This window comes from Pezoporus flaviventris, unplaced genomic scaffold, assembly GCF_033815535.1.
Source record: "Pezoporus flaviventris isolate CSIRO_AGI_PZ_B2104156 unplaced genomic scaffold, CSIRO_AGI_Pfla_v1 ptg000025l, whole genome shotgun sequence".
NCBI classification, from domain to species: Eukaryota; Metazoa; Chordata; class Aves; order Psittaciformes; family Psittacidae; genus Pezoporus; species Pezoporus flaviventris.
This window is the reverse complement of record NW_026892573.1, coordinates 30,447,844-30,464,706: the sequence shown is the minus strand read 5'-3', so window position 1 is coordinate 30,464,706 and position 16,863 is coordinate 30,447,844. Positions and strand designations below refer to the sequence as shown.

Genomic DNA, 16,863 nt, shown 5'->3' with positions numbered 1-16,863 from the left:
AGTAGAGTAATTAAATACATTAACACTCCTCAAATTGTGTGTCAACTTTAAAGCAGAAAGACCCAGCTGCAATTGAAGTGGACAGAGAGTTTTTCTTTACATTGGATGTAAGACAACCTGGTCCTGAAAAACACTCTGACACCTCGGCAGCATCTCTAAAAAACACCAGATTTGGAATTCTGCATGTGTACCATAGCACTGACACCACATAAATTTCTGCCAGTACAGAGTATGAGTTTTGGGAATGACAGATGAACTGCACTGCTGAGAGAAGTTATGCAGCCTCATTTCCAACATGTTCAATTGACCTAAAACCGAGGTATGTTGAAAAGGAAGAAGGTAAAAGCTAAACTGTTTTCCTCTAGTGTAGACACCCATTTGCAAGGGTGAAGATTCTCTTTTGAAACCATGATTGAATTCATACAATGAATTGAATCAATGCTTGGATTAAATTGAATGTTATTATGGTATTAAAAGAACAATCCAAGGGAAACGTTGAAACATAACAAATTGAAAGTATTAAACAATAATAACTTAAAACAAAAGGACTTACCAATCTGTCAGTAGTATTTTAATGCCAGTTTTCTTAACAGCAATGGGAACCTGTGGAAAGAGGAAGCAAAGAGATTTCTCTCAGTGGCTTTATACAGCAAGGTAGGAATCAGGGGAGGGTGGCAGTGAATCAGATGCCTCAGGTCAGTGGAGTAGCCTCCAGCACACCAGTGCAGCTTCCTGAGTCCTCTGGTATGATACAGATTTACACCAGAAGTGCATCTGAGAGCAAGTATTAGTGCACATATTCATGGTTTTGCAGTCTTTTCTTTACATATCATATCTTTATGGTATGTAAGCTATACATTTTATAAACTATAATAAAATGTCACTAAACTATGCAAAATTTCTTAATTTATGTGAGATAGACATAATCTTTTCTGTTAGAAAAAATAAAGGCAATTGACTAATTGCCCATAATCATAGGAGATGTGGGGCAAGCCATAGAATCATAGAAGCATAGAATAGTTTGGATAGGAAGGAACTCTAAGGATCATCTAGTTCCAGCCCTCCTCCCATAGGGGTAAATCACAAATCTTGATTCAAGTTCTATTTGTTAGCTTCTATTTATCAGGCAAATTCAATAAAAATATATTAAACGCAGTAAGACTTTTATGGGCTTGTTGTCATAGTTTAACCCAGCAGGCAGCTAAACACCACCCAGCAGCTCACTCACTTCCCCATCTCAGTGGGACACAGGAGAGAATCAGGAAACAAAGTAAAATCTACGGGTTGAGCTAAATAAGACATAAATGGAAGGGATAATAACTACAACATAATCATCAACAACATCATCATCATCAACAACAATAACAGCAAGAGAATAGTAATAGAATTGTGATGATTATTATGATGGTAGAATTAGAACATACAGCACAAGTGATGTGCAGTGCAGTTGCTCACCACCCACTGGCCAATGCCCAGCCAGTTCCCAAGCAGGAGTCCTGGCCAGTTTTCCCCCTAGTTGATATGCTGACCTTAACATCGTATGGTATGGAATATCCCTCTGGCTAGTTATCGTAACAGTGAGACTTTCCGGGCCCATAGGATATATGCAGTTCTACTGGGTCTAATCTCTTATTCTCATCTCTTTAGGCATCATTCAATTCTCCACAAAGCTGTTGATAGACTGCTAATTATTTTTATTGGAAAATTAATTATAATAATAATAAAAATAAGATTCCAAAAAGATGGTTAGCATTAGTTTCTTAGTCGTGCACAGATATCCCAGAGAGAATCAAGCTGTTCCTTTGTTTTCTATAGAGTTCTTCTATTCAAAAACTGATCAGCTTAACCAAAATTGATGTGACAGATAAGAAATCACAGCTAAATTCAACATGGCTTTAGGCTGCAGTGAAATATTTAAATTAACTGAAACAAAATTAATGAGGCCAGTGAAGATTCTAAATGCTATTAGACTAAAATGACAATTATTTGTAAATGCAATGGTACAAAGGCTGTTACATGAGAAGATGAAATTTTCTATGTATGGGCGGGTTAAGTAACATGAAATGATTATGACACTTTAAATAGTGACACCAGTAAAAAATGGCACCTCACACAATGTAATCTCAGCTCTGTTTTCCTTTAATACCACTCACTGCATCAGGCCTGTATTCTGTGTAGAGAGGCTTAATATTTTATCAGAAGAAATCCCCCTCAGTCTCCTTCACAAGCAGATAATGACAGGAAATATTCCTAACAGCATTAGTCATCCACAAACACTGGTAAGTACTATGGGATTTTATCCCAACATCATTTTATGCTGCTGTGATTCAGAACTTTAATGAATTAGATTGCATTTCTGGTAGGAGGCTCTATGGGAGAAGAATGTCAAATAAATATCTACTTAAACTGTATTTTTTTGAGCTTTTTACTATTTCTTCCCTTCAAACAAGCTGATCACTTCCTAAAACCAGACAGATAAACATAACCAATTCATGTAAATAACACATTTTTTTCTGGCTGCTAACCTAAGTGCTAAACTTTGATTCGTTATTACTAATTACTACTAGTAATAACTAATTCATTATTTCTAATCAGGATCAGAGACACCAAATTTAAGGACAACATCAGTCTGAGGTTTTTATTCTGGTTTATATCTACTATCCATTATATTTTAATTTCAAAACCTACTCTGAAGTTGTATTTCCTTACCAGATGGTTGTGGTTCTGTGGTATTATCAATCTGGATTTCTCTGCAACTCACACCAAGCAGTTCTTTCCATTTTTACCCCCACTACATAGTTATTTCCAAAGAAAACTACTGCTTATTTTCAGCGTGGCTAGCCACGCACTGAAACTGATGGAGCAGGAGTAGAATCAAACAGAGGGAAGAACCATCTAATAAAATAGAACAGCTATGAATGGAGGCATGAAGGGCAGAAGGAGAGAACTTAGACAAAAATTAAGGAAAGTTAAAAACATTGAGGGACAGCTGGTTTATCGATGGACAGTGGGATACTTCCCAAAAGGAAGCTGACCAGACACATGGAGTTCCCAAGAGGAAGCTGACCAGACATATGGAGTTCTCAAAAGCAGAGCAGAAAATAGCCACATAAAGTTTTATTGAACAGTCTTGTTCCCCAAAAATTGGCCTAAATGTCCAAAGAGTGTTTTCTGTCTCTGTTTTGACCTATTATGAATATAATTAATAATAAAAAAGTATTAGCAGAATTAGCAGAATTAGCTTCTGCTGTCATAGAATCATAGAATAGTTTGGGTTGGAAAGGACTTGAAGATCATCCAGTTCCAACCCCCTGCCATTTGAAGAGACATCTCACACTAGACCATGTCACACCATGTCGCCATGCCCCTCCAACCTCTCCTTGAGCACTGCCAGTAATGGAGCATTCATGTCAAATCATGAAGAGTCTCTCTTTTGCTGAGTACTCAGTAAAGGCATGGAAAGGGTGGTTCTGAAGTACTTCTTGATTATTACTGTTATTAAATGTAACTCAGACGAAACAAATGTGTAGTGCCACCACTTTGTCTTCTCTTTCAGCTTCTGGATTGTGTCTCACATTTAGCTGTTAGTAGGAATTGTCATCCTGTCTATTCATGCAGACATATTTTCCCAATATACCATAAGCATTATTGGGATGTTCAAGTCAAACTTATCACTCCTTTGCCTTCTTCTGCAAATGCTGATGTTTCACCACTAGTGAAAAACATATTCTTCCTGTAAATTTGCGATTACTAAAATAGTCTCTGTTCGAGCTAAGTAGGAGCTAGGACTGAGTTATATATTGATGTTACACAAGGTTCATAGCTAAAATAGCCACATCAAAAATGTGTTATAAAGTTTAAATAGAGGAAGTTGCATTTGGCCCATTTCAGTGATGAGGAAACAGCCAGTTGGATGGAGTGATCACATTCAAGGTTAATATATCACGAAGAAGGATATTCGACTCTCTCTGTGCAAGAGAGTCCATTAAAAAGGCAGGAGTACAACTCCAGCTCCAAGTAGCGTGCAGAGTTATGCACCAATACTAGTTCTGCTTTGAATGGTCTACTGTTTTATCAACAGCACTACATCTGAAGTTTCTTAGCCACACATAAGAAGTATTTAAATACAGAAATAGGGAATTTTACAGCTAGAAATATGCTATATTTCAGTTTGCTGATAGAACCTTGAATCAGTCTCCATGTGCATGCATATTATGAAGCTCCTAAATCACACTAAATGAGCCTCGTTCAGTTCACAGAACAAACAAGGGTAAGAAAGTACAGTTACTTTTGTAGAGGCAAAATTATTTCATTGACGTTTTCAGATCACTCATCCAGCCTGCTGTGCAGGCAGAAGAGTGCATTATCTGTTTACCTGGCTATTCTGAATCTCTGAAGACATTTTGATGATGGTAGGAAAGCTCCAAGCAGTCATTCATTTCTTAAACTATGTAATCCAGAGATCAGCTCAAAGGAGTGGGATTCATTTCACCTGCCCCTAGCCACATAAAATTTAGGCTTTTAATGTAAACCACCTTCTAATGTCTTTCTATAAGCAATGGAGATAGAATGAAACTTCCAGATTCAATTCTAAAATAAGATAAATGAAGGACTATCTGTACAAGCCTGTCTCACCATGATTGCTTAGACAAGACCCTTAAACTTTCTATCGTTAATAAGACAAGATTGATTCTACTTCAGAATACACAGATCTCACTTTCCTTCCATGTTCTACCATGTATTCGTAAGGGAGCATTAAGTGTCCCAATGAAAATGAATTGTAGGCTTTTTCATAAAGAGAGAGCAATAGATGTGCTCGTAAAACCATGCTGGAAAAGTGAGGAAGTCCTGGTCCATTTGTCAGCAAGGGGCATGGCTATTCCACTATATAACAGCTATTTGGTGTTAAAATTAAAACTGAATAATCATCTCTAGTGAAAAGAGTATGTAATTATTACTAATCAGACAGTCAATGATCCTGGTGTAAGCCTATTGTAGGCTGTCAGTGCTATAGAAGCACACAGATGTAAAATTAAATGCAAATGTATCAATGCATAACAAGTAAAAGGAGGGCTTCTCCATAGCATTTCTAATATACATAAATAATTAACAGCCCATTACTAGCTAATTAGAAATAATGATAAACTGTTTAACAAATCCTCAGATTTCAAAGGGGGAGAAAAGGTGTGTAGCCATGAGTTTTGCTAAAAGCCCAGTCAGTTTCCAGTTACAGGTCAAATTGCCTGCAGATTAAATTGGGTTGCTCATGCATGACCTCAGTTCCTCGCCACTAAGCTGCTGTGCCACCACACAGCAGCCCTCAGGAGAGGAGAGTATAGCCATAGGGACAGGCTTCCAACATTTTTGTCACATCCAAGAAGGTAACATATACTTTCAGGATGACTGTGTTGACAAAACTGCACCTGAGTAAGGGAAAAACCATTTCTTAGATGCCTAAGATCCATATAATAACCCAATAAACCCAATAATACTTGCAATAACCCAAGTGGCATTCAAGAAACATAAAGTCTCCATTTAACAGTAAAAGTTTTATGGTGTGGGGATGCCTCTGATCAAACCCAGGAATTGCATCAAATGAATGATGTGGCATAGACAGTGGTTGTTTCGATGTTATGTATCATATCACAAGTTTTGATGCGATTCATTTAATCAACAGCAGGCTTTGTTCTTCAAATCAAAATATTGGCCTAGAAACATCCCTGTCAGAAAGGTGTAAAAAAAATTACGAAGTATGCTCTTTGCATTTACTAATACAGGAGTAGCCTATTTTAAATTGATGACCTTCAAAGTCTACACAAGAATGAGGAAATGCAGAGTGAAAATCAGCTGCCCACAGCAGGTATGATAACGTGTAATTTGATGCAAGAAATTGCTTCAACTTAGCACATACAAGCTCATAGGGAACAGCTTATGTAAACAACAGAGAAAAGGAAGAAAGCAAAACATGTTGAGACCTACTATTAAGGAACAGCACTTTAGCAAGGTACAACACAAGTCTAAAATCACAGAAATTAATATTTTCTTTAGTCATGTACTATCTGACCAAATCTCCTTCATAGCTTTGGTTATGTATAGGTATAGCTTTGGTTATGTATAGGTATGCAAATATTTGTAGGCTTGTACCTCCAAGCAGAGATTCCCGTCCCCTTATTCATTGAAGTGAGTGGGAAGACATTGATTCTCTGCCAGCAGGGCTTATAATGGAATGGCAGCAGACCCCAGTTGACATGAAGCAGATGTAAAGGCCACTTCTGCAAAGTACTATGACACGTAAAGCGTGATTTATCTCACTTTGGTTTTGATGTCCTTAAAAAAGGCACCTCCATTTGGCTGAATCCCCTGATTCTCCACTATTCACACTGGAGAGAAACAGGCACTTTCAGAGCTCGACTACCTCAACTACCTTAAACAGGCGTTTCTCACCTTGGGCTCAGGCAAATCTGTTCCCACTTTTATTTTTAATCTTTCTATGTTTCCCAGTCTAAAAGAGCAGCTGCATCGCCTGCAAAGCAGCAGACAGAAATAGATGTGGACTGCCAAAAGCTTATGACTGTTTTACATTTATTTATTTCCTCCCACCACTGCAAATAAAACACCCTAGTGTTGTTACCCTCAATTCAATAATCAATGCTGATCCAACAGCAGGCACTTTTATGGTTTTTGTGGCAGCCTCTTCAGCAAAAGTAACTCTCATTCTCAAAAACATTTTTAAAGGACTTGAAATGGAGCTTCACATTGGATTTTCACCCTTTTACTTTTCATTAGACTTTTAGTTCTTTCATGCACTAAATCTGGTTCTGCTCCTTGAAGCAGCAATGTTATCTTGCCAATGGAAGTGTTGTTTACACTTTCTTCCTTCCTCTTTTGCAAGCATTCAAGGAAAAGATACAAATACCTTATAAAGAAAATGCTTCCTTGGGAGTAAAGTCTGTACCCATGTAGTGGGTTTTATTCCAAGTGAGGTTAATTCTCCAACCTAGGGATTTCTGGAGGTTTCTTCTTACGGCTGTATAAACTTTTACACAGATGTGTTTGATGCTTTGATTGCTTTGGATTTTTATTTGTTTAGTTGTGGTTTCTTGGCTGATATTTTGGGATATATGTCTAATTGATATTTTTTGTTGTTTCACATAGGCTTTATGTGTTGTTTCACATAAATGCTCCTTTAATATGTCCTTGTTTCCAGGGCTGGGTAACTCACAGCAGGACCTTGGGGATTGCAAGTTCACCTCACTCTGTAAGCCCTCATGCATTTCTGGAGCATTTTACTTTAAGAAATAGAAAATAATTGGTCCCTTTTGGTATTTTTCCCACACCATGAAATACACATACCCATCTTTTTTGTCTATAAGAGGATTATTTCTTGTTATTGGCCTAGTCATCCTCCTCTTCATTATCATCAAGGTAGCTGGAGGTTTTTGCTGAAATGCCTGTGCGTAACCAGCTTACTGCCAGAAGATGAGAGAAAAATTCTCACCCTGAATACTTTTCAGTCCTCTAAGAAAGAGCAGGGGAGGAAATGGTTGAAACAGGAGGACTGGGGCATGTTTCAACTGCAGATCTAATGTAGCATAGGAAGATGTGAGCTTGCTTTAAACAGGCTGTCTCAGGGACTAGAGCAGTTTGGCCACAAGCACGTGGAGAAGACCATGAGCTAATTTTCTCTATTGAGAAGTAAAGCACATTAGCCCACATGTTGCTCACTGCTTCCTTGGCTCAACTGTTTGCAGTACGATGAGCAGCACCACAGTGCTGGCCAAGCTTACTGCCAATAGAAAATCACATATATCCAAGCACAGATAGGAAGAAGCCCTACTGCTGAATCCTGTTTTCTTGGTGGGAAATGTTCAGAAGGATCTGTCAGGCTGCAGGGATCTGAAGAACAAATGCAGTCGGTGTGTTAAAGAAATGCCTTTGCCCTTAGTGATCTCTAGGGCCTGATCGTGCAGCAAGCTCCACGTGGTGGTTCTCCCCATTACAGGACCTTAGTCAAGATAGCAAGTGCTTTCAGCAGGCAAAGCACAGGTGTACTGTGAACTTATACTAAAAGTACCCATCTGCCAAACAGCTGTTTGAAGCTGAAAAACCGGGGAGAAATCCAGGCAGATTTTGCCAATCTTTAGTGTTGCAGTTTTAAGTCTTTGGGCAGCTCCATAACTACAGTCAACTGTTGATTTCTCTCTAGCTGCTGTAATTGGTAAGCCCCCCCCCCCCCCCCCCCCCCCGTTATCTCTTGATCTTTAGTTATTACTTCTTGATTAACAAAAAATTCAGACAAAAAAGGTATTTTCTATTTCAAGGATAAACTTTTGTATCTTTGAGCTATTAAGTATGTTCAATATCACTGATTTGCTGCTCTCTCTCAGAAAATAGCCCCTGCCTTAGTAATGCACAGGCGTAATAATGTAGCTTTTTCACACTTTGTCTTTCAAGGGAATATTTAAACAATAAATGACTGTCCTAAAGGACTCATAAATTTCAAGGCTGCAAGGGACCATTAAACCATGACATATAAATGCCACATTTTCACCTAGTAAATTTGTATGTAGCCCCATTAATTATATTTAATTTAATCATTATACCAGAAAGGCACCCATTTTTGATTTAAAAACAGTGAGATGTAGAGAATTCACTACTTAATGCCATTTTTAGTGCCCTATGGCAGTGACTTCTAAATGGGTACAACTAAATATCAATTCTGCCTTGTGCAACATCATCTTGTGTGCATTGTTTCCTTTACAGATCTTGAGTACATTGCATTACCAATCAAACAAAGTTTAGTGTGAAGACTGTAAGTAACTTTGCGGTCCCCAGTTTCAAAAACACAGTAAAAATGGGATTATGTATGTTGGTTATTCTCCTTTTTAATACTTAAAGTTTTTACTGGTTGTTCTGTTGGGGCTTTTTTCCCATGGGTTGTTTAAAATTTCTACTTTATAATTCAACTCTTCAGAAAATGAAATCTGCTGGTACCAGACTGGGTGAGGGCAATCCCAGGCACAGCTACAGGTTGGGCAGAGAAGAGATTCAAAGCAGCCCTGCGGAGAAGGACTTGGGGGTGTTGGTTGATGGGAAAATGAACATGAGCCGGCTTCAGTGTGCGCTTGCAGCCCAGAAAGACAACCGTATCCTGGGCTGCATCAAAAGGAGTGTGACCAGCAGGGCAAAGGAGGGGATCCTGCCCCTATACTCTGCCCTTGTGAGACCTCACCTGGAGTATTGTGTGCAGTTCTGGTGTCCTCAACATAAAAAGGACATGGGACTGTTGGAGCAAGTCCAGAGGAGGCCACGAGGATGATCAGGGGACTGGAGCACCTCCTGTATGAAAACAGGCTGAGGAAGTTGGGGCTGTTCAGCCTGGAGAAGAGAAGGCTGCGTGGAGACCTCCAAGCAACCTTCCAGTATCTGAAGGGGGGCTATAGGGATGCTGGGGAGGGACTCTTCATTAGGGACTGTAGTGATAGGACAAGGGGTAATGGGTTAAAATTTAAACAGGGGAAGTTTAGGTTGGATATAAGGAAGAAATTCTTTACTGTGAGGGTGGTGAGGCACTGGAATAGGTTGCCCAAGGATTGTTATGAATGCTCCATCCCTGCAGTGTTCAAGGCAAGGCAAGCCTTGAGTGACCTAATCTAATGGCAGGTGTCCCTGCCCATGGCAGGGGGGTTGAAACTGGATGATCTTAGGGTCCTTTCCAACCCAAACCATTCTATGATACTATGAAAATAACCCGATTGACTCTGTAAAACCTGTACCCTTTATTCTGGTAATATTAACATGCTTACTCATTGATTATTCACAGTATTCATTAATAGAGCCCAGGGGCCACTTTTGAGATTAGCAATGTGCTATATTTCATTTTCTATCACAGATGGGACAAAGCTTCTGCTGCTAAAGAGTTTTTATCTAGATACACAAGGCAGCACTGAGATGTGTTATCTAGATCTTGGAAGAATGGACAATGAGGGAATTAAGTAACCAACAGACTTCACACTAAAGCAGAGTAAGTTACTTTTTTTTGTATTCTGCCTCATTGCTGCAGCATTTGAATACCTTAAAATCTTTAGATAGGGTAGTGTCTCTACACAGTTCATGTGCTTGGTGAAGATGCACAACTGTCCTCATTTTTTTGCAGAGAAAGAGAAGTGGGAGAGAGCAAAAGCAAGCAAAGATAGGACCAATTGTCTGAACAAGAAGCTACTTTAAGAGATGTGAAGTTTCTATAGTGACCTTAAGAAAAATATGTTGCTGAGCTGCTCCAGGGCATTAGCTATTAATGTATGTAACACACGTCACAAGACTGGAACAAATATCTTTTTCATCTGCTTTGCATTACACCCGCTGTTAAAAACTGGCAGTTGTATTACAAATATTTCTTATTTTCTTCATTTGTAGCTAAATTCATAAATCTCAGTAACTATAAATGTATTTCAAGGTCAGAGTTACTATAATAACCCATTCATTTTGTTTTCCTTTCACTAAATCCATTATCTGAACAAATCATTAGGTGACCTTTTTAGTTACAGCAATTCAATAAAACTTACATTAGATGGAGTTTCAGGAACATTAGTCTAATGTGCTTTAAAAGATCACCTTCTCTGAGCGATATAATAAGTTTGTGTGAAAAGCATAAAGCATGTAATATGTAATAAAATCTGGCCTTTAATGAACCATCTAGAAAAACTGACTTGTGTTATAATTTAACAGAAAACCTTCCTTAATTAATGGATAAGAATCCAACAGTAGCTGCTGAATGTTACTTTTGATTATAGATTCAGCTTGTTTTTCTTTGTGAATGTATGCTCCTGATTTATGCTGCTCAAGAAATTATAGTTTAAATGACCTTGGTTACAGGAGTAATACGCTCTGAAAAGCAATACTTAGAGCTAATTAAAAGGGCTCTCTGATTAGTAGTTAGTACCAATTGCACTAAGATACTGCATAATTTTCCAAAGTGGTAGTCATTCAAGATTGTAAATCTAATAAACGCTCTTAGATATTTGATGGAAGCTGATTTTCTTCAACAGACACAAGACTAGAAAACACCTCATGGCCAGAGAGATAAACAATAGATAAAACAGCTCAAACTACCAAGCAGGAAATTTGTGTCAGGGAAGATTTTACAGGCTCACTGAAATCCTTGATTTCCACTAAGACTGTAAGGCAGCAATCTGATTCTCCTTGCATTTAAAACAGGAATTATCAGTTAAAAACCAGCTGGAAATACTTACATTTTGTTTTTTCAAGACAAGTGCCAAGAAGAAAGCTAGGTTAACTTTAATTTTGAATCAGTCTAGATAGGTGGGTATGCAGTAATAAATTTTCACCAGTCCAGCATCAGTAATTAGTCATTTCTCCTGCAAATGTATGCACACAGGAATAGAAGCCAATTTGAGAAAAGGTCAGGATACATCAAAATATTGAGGAAATATAAGAAAGTTCCTATTGTTATTAGGGTTTATTGAGCAGGCCTGCATTCAAGCAGGCAGTGGGCATTTAATTTAGCTCCACAAGTACTTGTGTGTTAGTCACCCATTAAACGTACCGGGTCCCTATAAGCTTTTCAGCATCTTCTCTTTGTTCCTCAGCCACAGTAGTTATTTCCTTTTCCCAGTTACTACCTCTACCATTCATTTTACATAGATTCTATAAAAATACGCACAAAATTATAGGATGCATGAAGGAATTTTTTTTAAATTTAGAATTAAAACCAATTTTTAATTGCAGTATTGCAAATAATGTATCATCGGTAGATGACATGTAAAGAAATAGTCTCAATATAAAAACTAAATATGTTCAGTTATATCTGAAATAACCTCAAGTTATTTTCAGGTTGCACTTTTAGTTATTAATTTGCTGAACAACATTATAAGTTTAGGTTCACCATGGGGCCATATTGCTTCCAACAACAGATACACATTTCTTTGGTTCTGTGGTGAACCCAATTATATAAGTTACAATTCATCATTTGAGCTTACCCACAGGCCACTTCCAAATCACCAAGCAGTGCCTTTAGCTAGCAACATTATACCCCTTTGAATGCCCTATCAATAACTTATCCACTACATTTTTGTATACCATACTCATTTGAAAATCAAAAGAAGAAGAACATGGGTTATTCTTATGTATGGATTTGATAGGACAAATCAAACTGCCTGGTTTATTTTCCTATCGGTAGTCAATAGCTATTAATTAAACAAAGAATGCTCTGTTTTCAGTTAGAGATCTAGTTCATAACCTTCTTTTGCCCTAAGAAAGCTTTGATGTATGGCTTCTCAGGTAGCCTTCTGTGTCATTTTTCCTTCTACATATTGTGCTATTCTTGTGGGTTTGCTTGCTATTATCATGCAAAATATTGAAATACGCTAAATGATCTGTTAAGTTTACCTTGATGTACTGATTAATTAAAGAGATTTAAAGAATTGATTACTAAATAACTACCAGTGATGTATGGCTATTTTTCTTGAGTGAAGAACTACCAATCCACATATGTAATATAAACAGCATTTGCTTCATCCCCTGCTTCCGATGTATTTTCCCAGACCATAGGCAATCCAGTATAAAATTAATTGGCAATGTCTTATTATCTAAGCTATCTCTATTTTCCATTAATATCTAAAATATTCATATAATTTCACATCATTCTCTTTTAACTCATTAGAGAATTAATACATCATAGCCAGAAGTTCTCGTTTTTTTCTTTTTCTTCCTTGTTCCTAATAATAGCAATTTCAATTAGAAAAATAATGGTCTCCTTTAACTATTTTCTAAGTCAACCATTTTTCCCTTGTTAGATAAATTCCTTAAGATTATTAATTTGTGTAGACAACAATAATGAAAAGCTGCATCATTTTAATTATATTTATTCTCCCTAGGCAACTAGGCAGTTAATTGTTTGAATTACTGTTAAAAAAAAATGTTAAGTAACAGGAATGCCAGCATTGCCAATGACTTCAATGGGAGCAGTACTGAGCTCATAATTGGTTCTTTAATTGCAAAACTCACTCACAAGGCCTGTGAGCTTTTTAAATTTCACTTAAGTCTTTAAGACTGTTTAATGAGTCTTCTGCATTATAGAGGCTTTGAGGCAGCCAACATATTTCCGCTACATAAAGTGTATTTGATACATGTTTTTATGCTGGGTTTGGTGGAATAGATGTTCTCCTACATTTCTGAAGGCTGAGAAACACACCGAGCATTCATAAACAGTGCAACATATTGCAAACTAGTCATGGTTATTGGTTAACAGTACAAACAGTTTTCCAGTCTTCACGTCACTGTGGCAGAGAGCAACACGACATATGCTTTTGTACTCATATCTGTGAATTTTCAAGGTGGTTGCCACACAGCAGTAATTCAGTGCTGGTTCGCAATTCTTTATATTCATTCATAATAGAAAAATAGGAAAATTCTTTACTTTAATAGTTGAATAATTATTGAGATAACTGCAGTGGTACTCATGCATATATGCTTTGCATTAACTTGCCCACAGGACTGAGATGTCATTGAGTTAGGAACAACAAGTGCTTTTTGGGCACAAGTCAACCCTTTGGTATTGCTTTGTTGAGTTCCTTGTAGGAAATACTTTTTATCAACTCTTCCTTCAGAAAACTCTAGTCATCAAAATTGACATTTTACTATTGCATCTTTAACCTTTTTGGATTATCTTTCTCCTGGTACACCGGGATTTCTATTAAAAAGGAAAGCCAGGGAATGATATGCTATTTTCCCAATAATTTAGTAATTTTACACCAATAAGAAATAGATTCTCCAAACTGTTATATTCACTGATACAAATTTGACAAACTGGATTCATGATATCCTAGGCAAGTGCTGCAGGCAAGAGGTTACTAGGAAGGTATTCTTCTTTTTAGTTATAAGAGAAGAAAATTATAATGGAAAAGGTCTTAAATAATTTCACTTTGGAAAATAAGAAAAATCTCAGAATTTCAAAAACAAATGAGGGTAAAAATATCTGTCCTGGTTTCCACTTATAGTTCAATTGCAATAATGTCGTAGCTTGAATGAAATAAATGAGGATTAGCACAGTACATAGCATCTATAATAACTATCAGCAACTAACTATTAGCAGCTAACTTTAAAGCTGCATCCTCAAAAATATTCTTGCAGGAAGAATTCCGATATTACCTTTCAGCTGTAACCAAACAAGAGAAGAACCATAATGCTTGTCCAATATGAACACAACCTGCTTAAAAGCATTCTGAGATATTTTTCCATTAACCTCATTTTTGTCATTGGAATAAATTGGACACACACATGGTTTGGAGAATGCATTGACAATTTAGGTTCTACAAATAGTTGCATATATAACAGAGGTGCCAGGGAAACAAACGTTACCATCCTCAAAGACTTTGCAATTGTTGATCCAAAACGCAAAGTGTTTGGCAACTTAAGGGATGAAGCTGTATTTACTAATTTTCTATCTGGGAGGTTAAATAGGAAGGAATCAGCTCTGAAACATATGCAAGTAGTCTGGCTTACCCACTTTTGTAAGTCCCCAAACAGCTGGCGTGGAGAAAACCTACTGTTGTGTGTTGCTGAACCATTGCTGGGGATGAGGAAGAACAAAGTCAGTAATAGTTTCCAAAGATCTCTCTTGTAACTATATGAAATAAGTCTCTTTGGGAAAATTCTCCATGTGGCCTGGCCTTTTACTGGAATCGAGAATGATTAGGGCTTTTAACAAATGCCATAGTGACTAACGATCCCTACAGGCTGATGGAAATTAATTTCTGAAGCTCATATTAAGAAGCGGATAGGCTTTAGAGGGGTTGAGAACACCCACTTGGACATCAAAGAAAGAGAAAATCCTGGTGTAATTGGCAGAGAAAAAACGAAGCATGAAGACGTGATGGTGATGGAAAGGTAGGGAGAATATATACAATTTACAACTTTGAATGCAAACTCGGGAAGCTGGGATTTGGTTTATATGTCAATTGTACATTTAGAGACAAGCACATAGATGAAACAGGAGGCACTACAGTAAAGTGACAGTGATTTGACTAAGCTGGACAGGGTCAAGTCAATATCAGAGGGCATAGTATTGATACAGATGAGGCAGGAGGCAGGAAGTTGCAGCAGAGATCAAGTCCTTCTCTATGTAGCAGCATGGGGGCTTACTTCAGAAACCAGCCTAATTCATAAGAAGACCTCCTCCAAAGATAACTGCAGGGAAGGCCAGACCTTGAATGTGTTGAGCCATCTGTGTTTGTTACACAGTCCTAATGAAGACAGATACAGACATGTTTTATTCACTAAGACCAATTGCACATTGAATCACTGGAAAAGTGCTGCTGGTTGGGGTGTTTATGGGGGTTTTGTTGTAAAAAAAAAACAAACCCAAAAGCCAAAAATCAACAACAAAAGAAACAAACAAAGAACATCTGCAGAATAGCAACTTCAATTTCACTTCTGTGACTTCCATATCAGACACGCTGGCTAAAGTTACACCACACAGATCACAAGTGAAACTCCTGCAGTTTATTTCCCACCTAATCTCTCAGTGCATTCTGTAACTTGCAGCAATAAAAGCATTTTTTTATGTAACAGTCCACTAGATTCAATAATCTTTATGCTTGCCAAATGGTATGGTTCTTGCTTTCCTTCTGTCTTTCTCTACTTCTTCCTTCTGCTGTTTTCTACTTTCATGTCCCACAGTTTGCTGTCTGTGTATGATGACTATGATATTTCCTACAATTCTGTACATCTTTTGGACCATGCTAAAATACCAGCTATTGATAACTAGTCCAAAAACACTGTCATTACCTCATAGTATGTATATGTGTTCAGAGCTTTCTGAGTTGCACCTTCGCTACCTCCTGAGGTTTCCAGGAAGCAGAATTAAACAAGAAATATCAGAGGCAAGAATTTTAGAGAATATTTCTCCCACTCAATACATACTTCATAGCTTTGCTCTTCAGTTATCGCTATCTAGAGAATCATTTCTTCCTGTATTCACTCGCTCAAATACAAATACCAAGGTTTCTAAAATGTCAGGACAGAACTGGGCCTTTTATTACTGACAGCACACAAGTGCCTGTTTCTAGGTTATAGCAGTACTTCCACACCTGGATTTAGTACTGATGCCAAAACACTTTGCAGCAATAAAGCCTTTAATTCACAACTTTGAGAATGCCATTTGAGCAATGTGTATCTGAATTAGGTAGAATAACAGACTAATTTAGATTGGTAGGAAACTATGATGTCAGCTACGGCAGCCTTTGCTCCAAGTACAGCTCATTTCAACTTTAGGTGGAGTTGCTCAGGGCCTTTTCCACTTCAAATTCTGAATTATTTCCACAGCTGGAGATGCACAGACTCTGTGGGAGATTCTTCCTTCCTTTTTCCCTGCTGTGATTTGTGCCTCTTGCTTCCCATCCTTTCACTGTCTCCCTCAGAGCCTGGCTCTGCTTTCTGTCTGCCCCGCTATTGGGTGTTTGAAGACAGTGACAAAACCTCCCCATTACCATCTGTTTTCAGACTGATCAAACCTGGATCCCTCAGCCACTCCTTGTACGTTATGTACTCAAGCCCTTCAGCCAGCTGGACTTGCCCCAGTTAGTCAATTTGTCTCTTATGCTGAGAAGACCCAACATAAGCAGGACTCCAGATGCAGCCTCACAAGTATCAGAGAGTAAAATAATATTTTCCTGCAACCAACCGGCTATGCTTTTGCATATACAGACCACTATGGAGTTAGCTTTCATCATCAAGAGCCCAATGTGACCTGTATTCAGTTTGTTGTCCACCAGAATTCCCAGGACCTTATAAAGGAGATGATTTCTAGCCAGTTGTCTCCCATTCTGTATTATTGTATGGGAC

The 16,863-nt window shown here is 37.8% G+C and overlaps 1 long non-coding RNA gene across 1 annotated transcript in view; it reads right to left on the bottom strand.

Annotated features, from left to right (window-relative positions):
- Nucleotides 1-16,863, bottom strand: part of LOC133271673 (uncharacterized) — a 515,341-nt gene that overhangs the window by 304,975 nt on the left and 193,503 nt on the right. The window contains exon 2 of the long non-coding RNA XR_009744216.1: nucleotides 554-603. This is a non-coding gene — a long non-coding RNA (uncharacterized LOC133271673). The remainder of the gene's footprint in view (nucleotides 1-553; nucleotides 604-16,863) is intronic.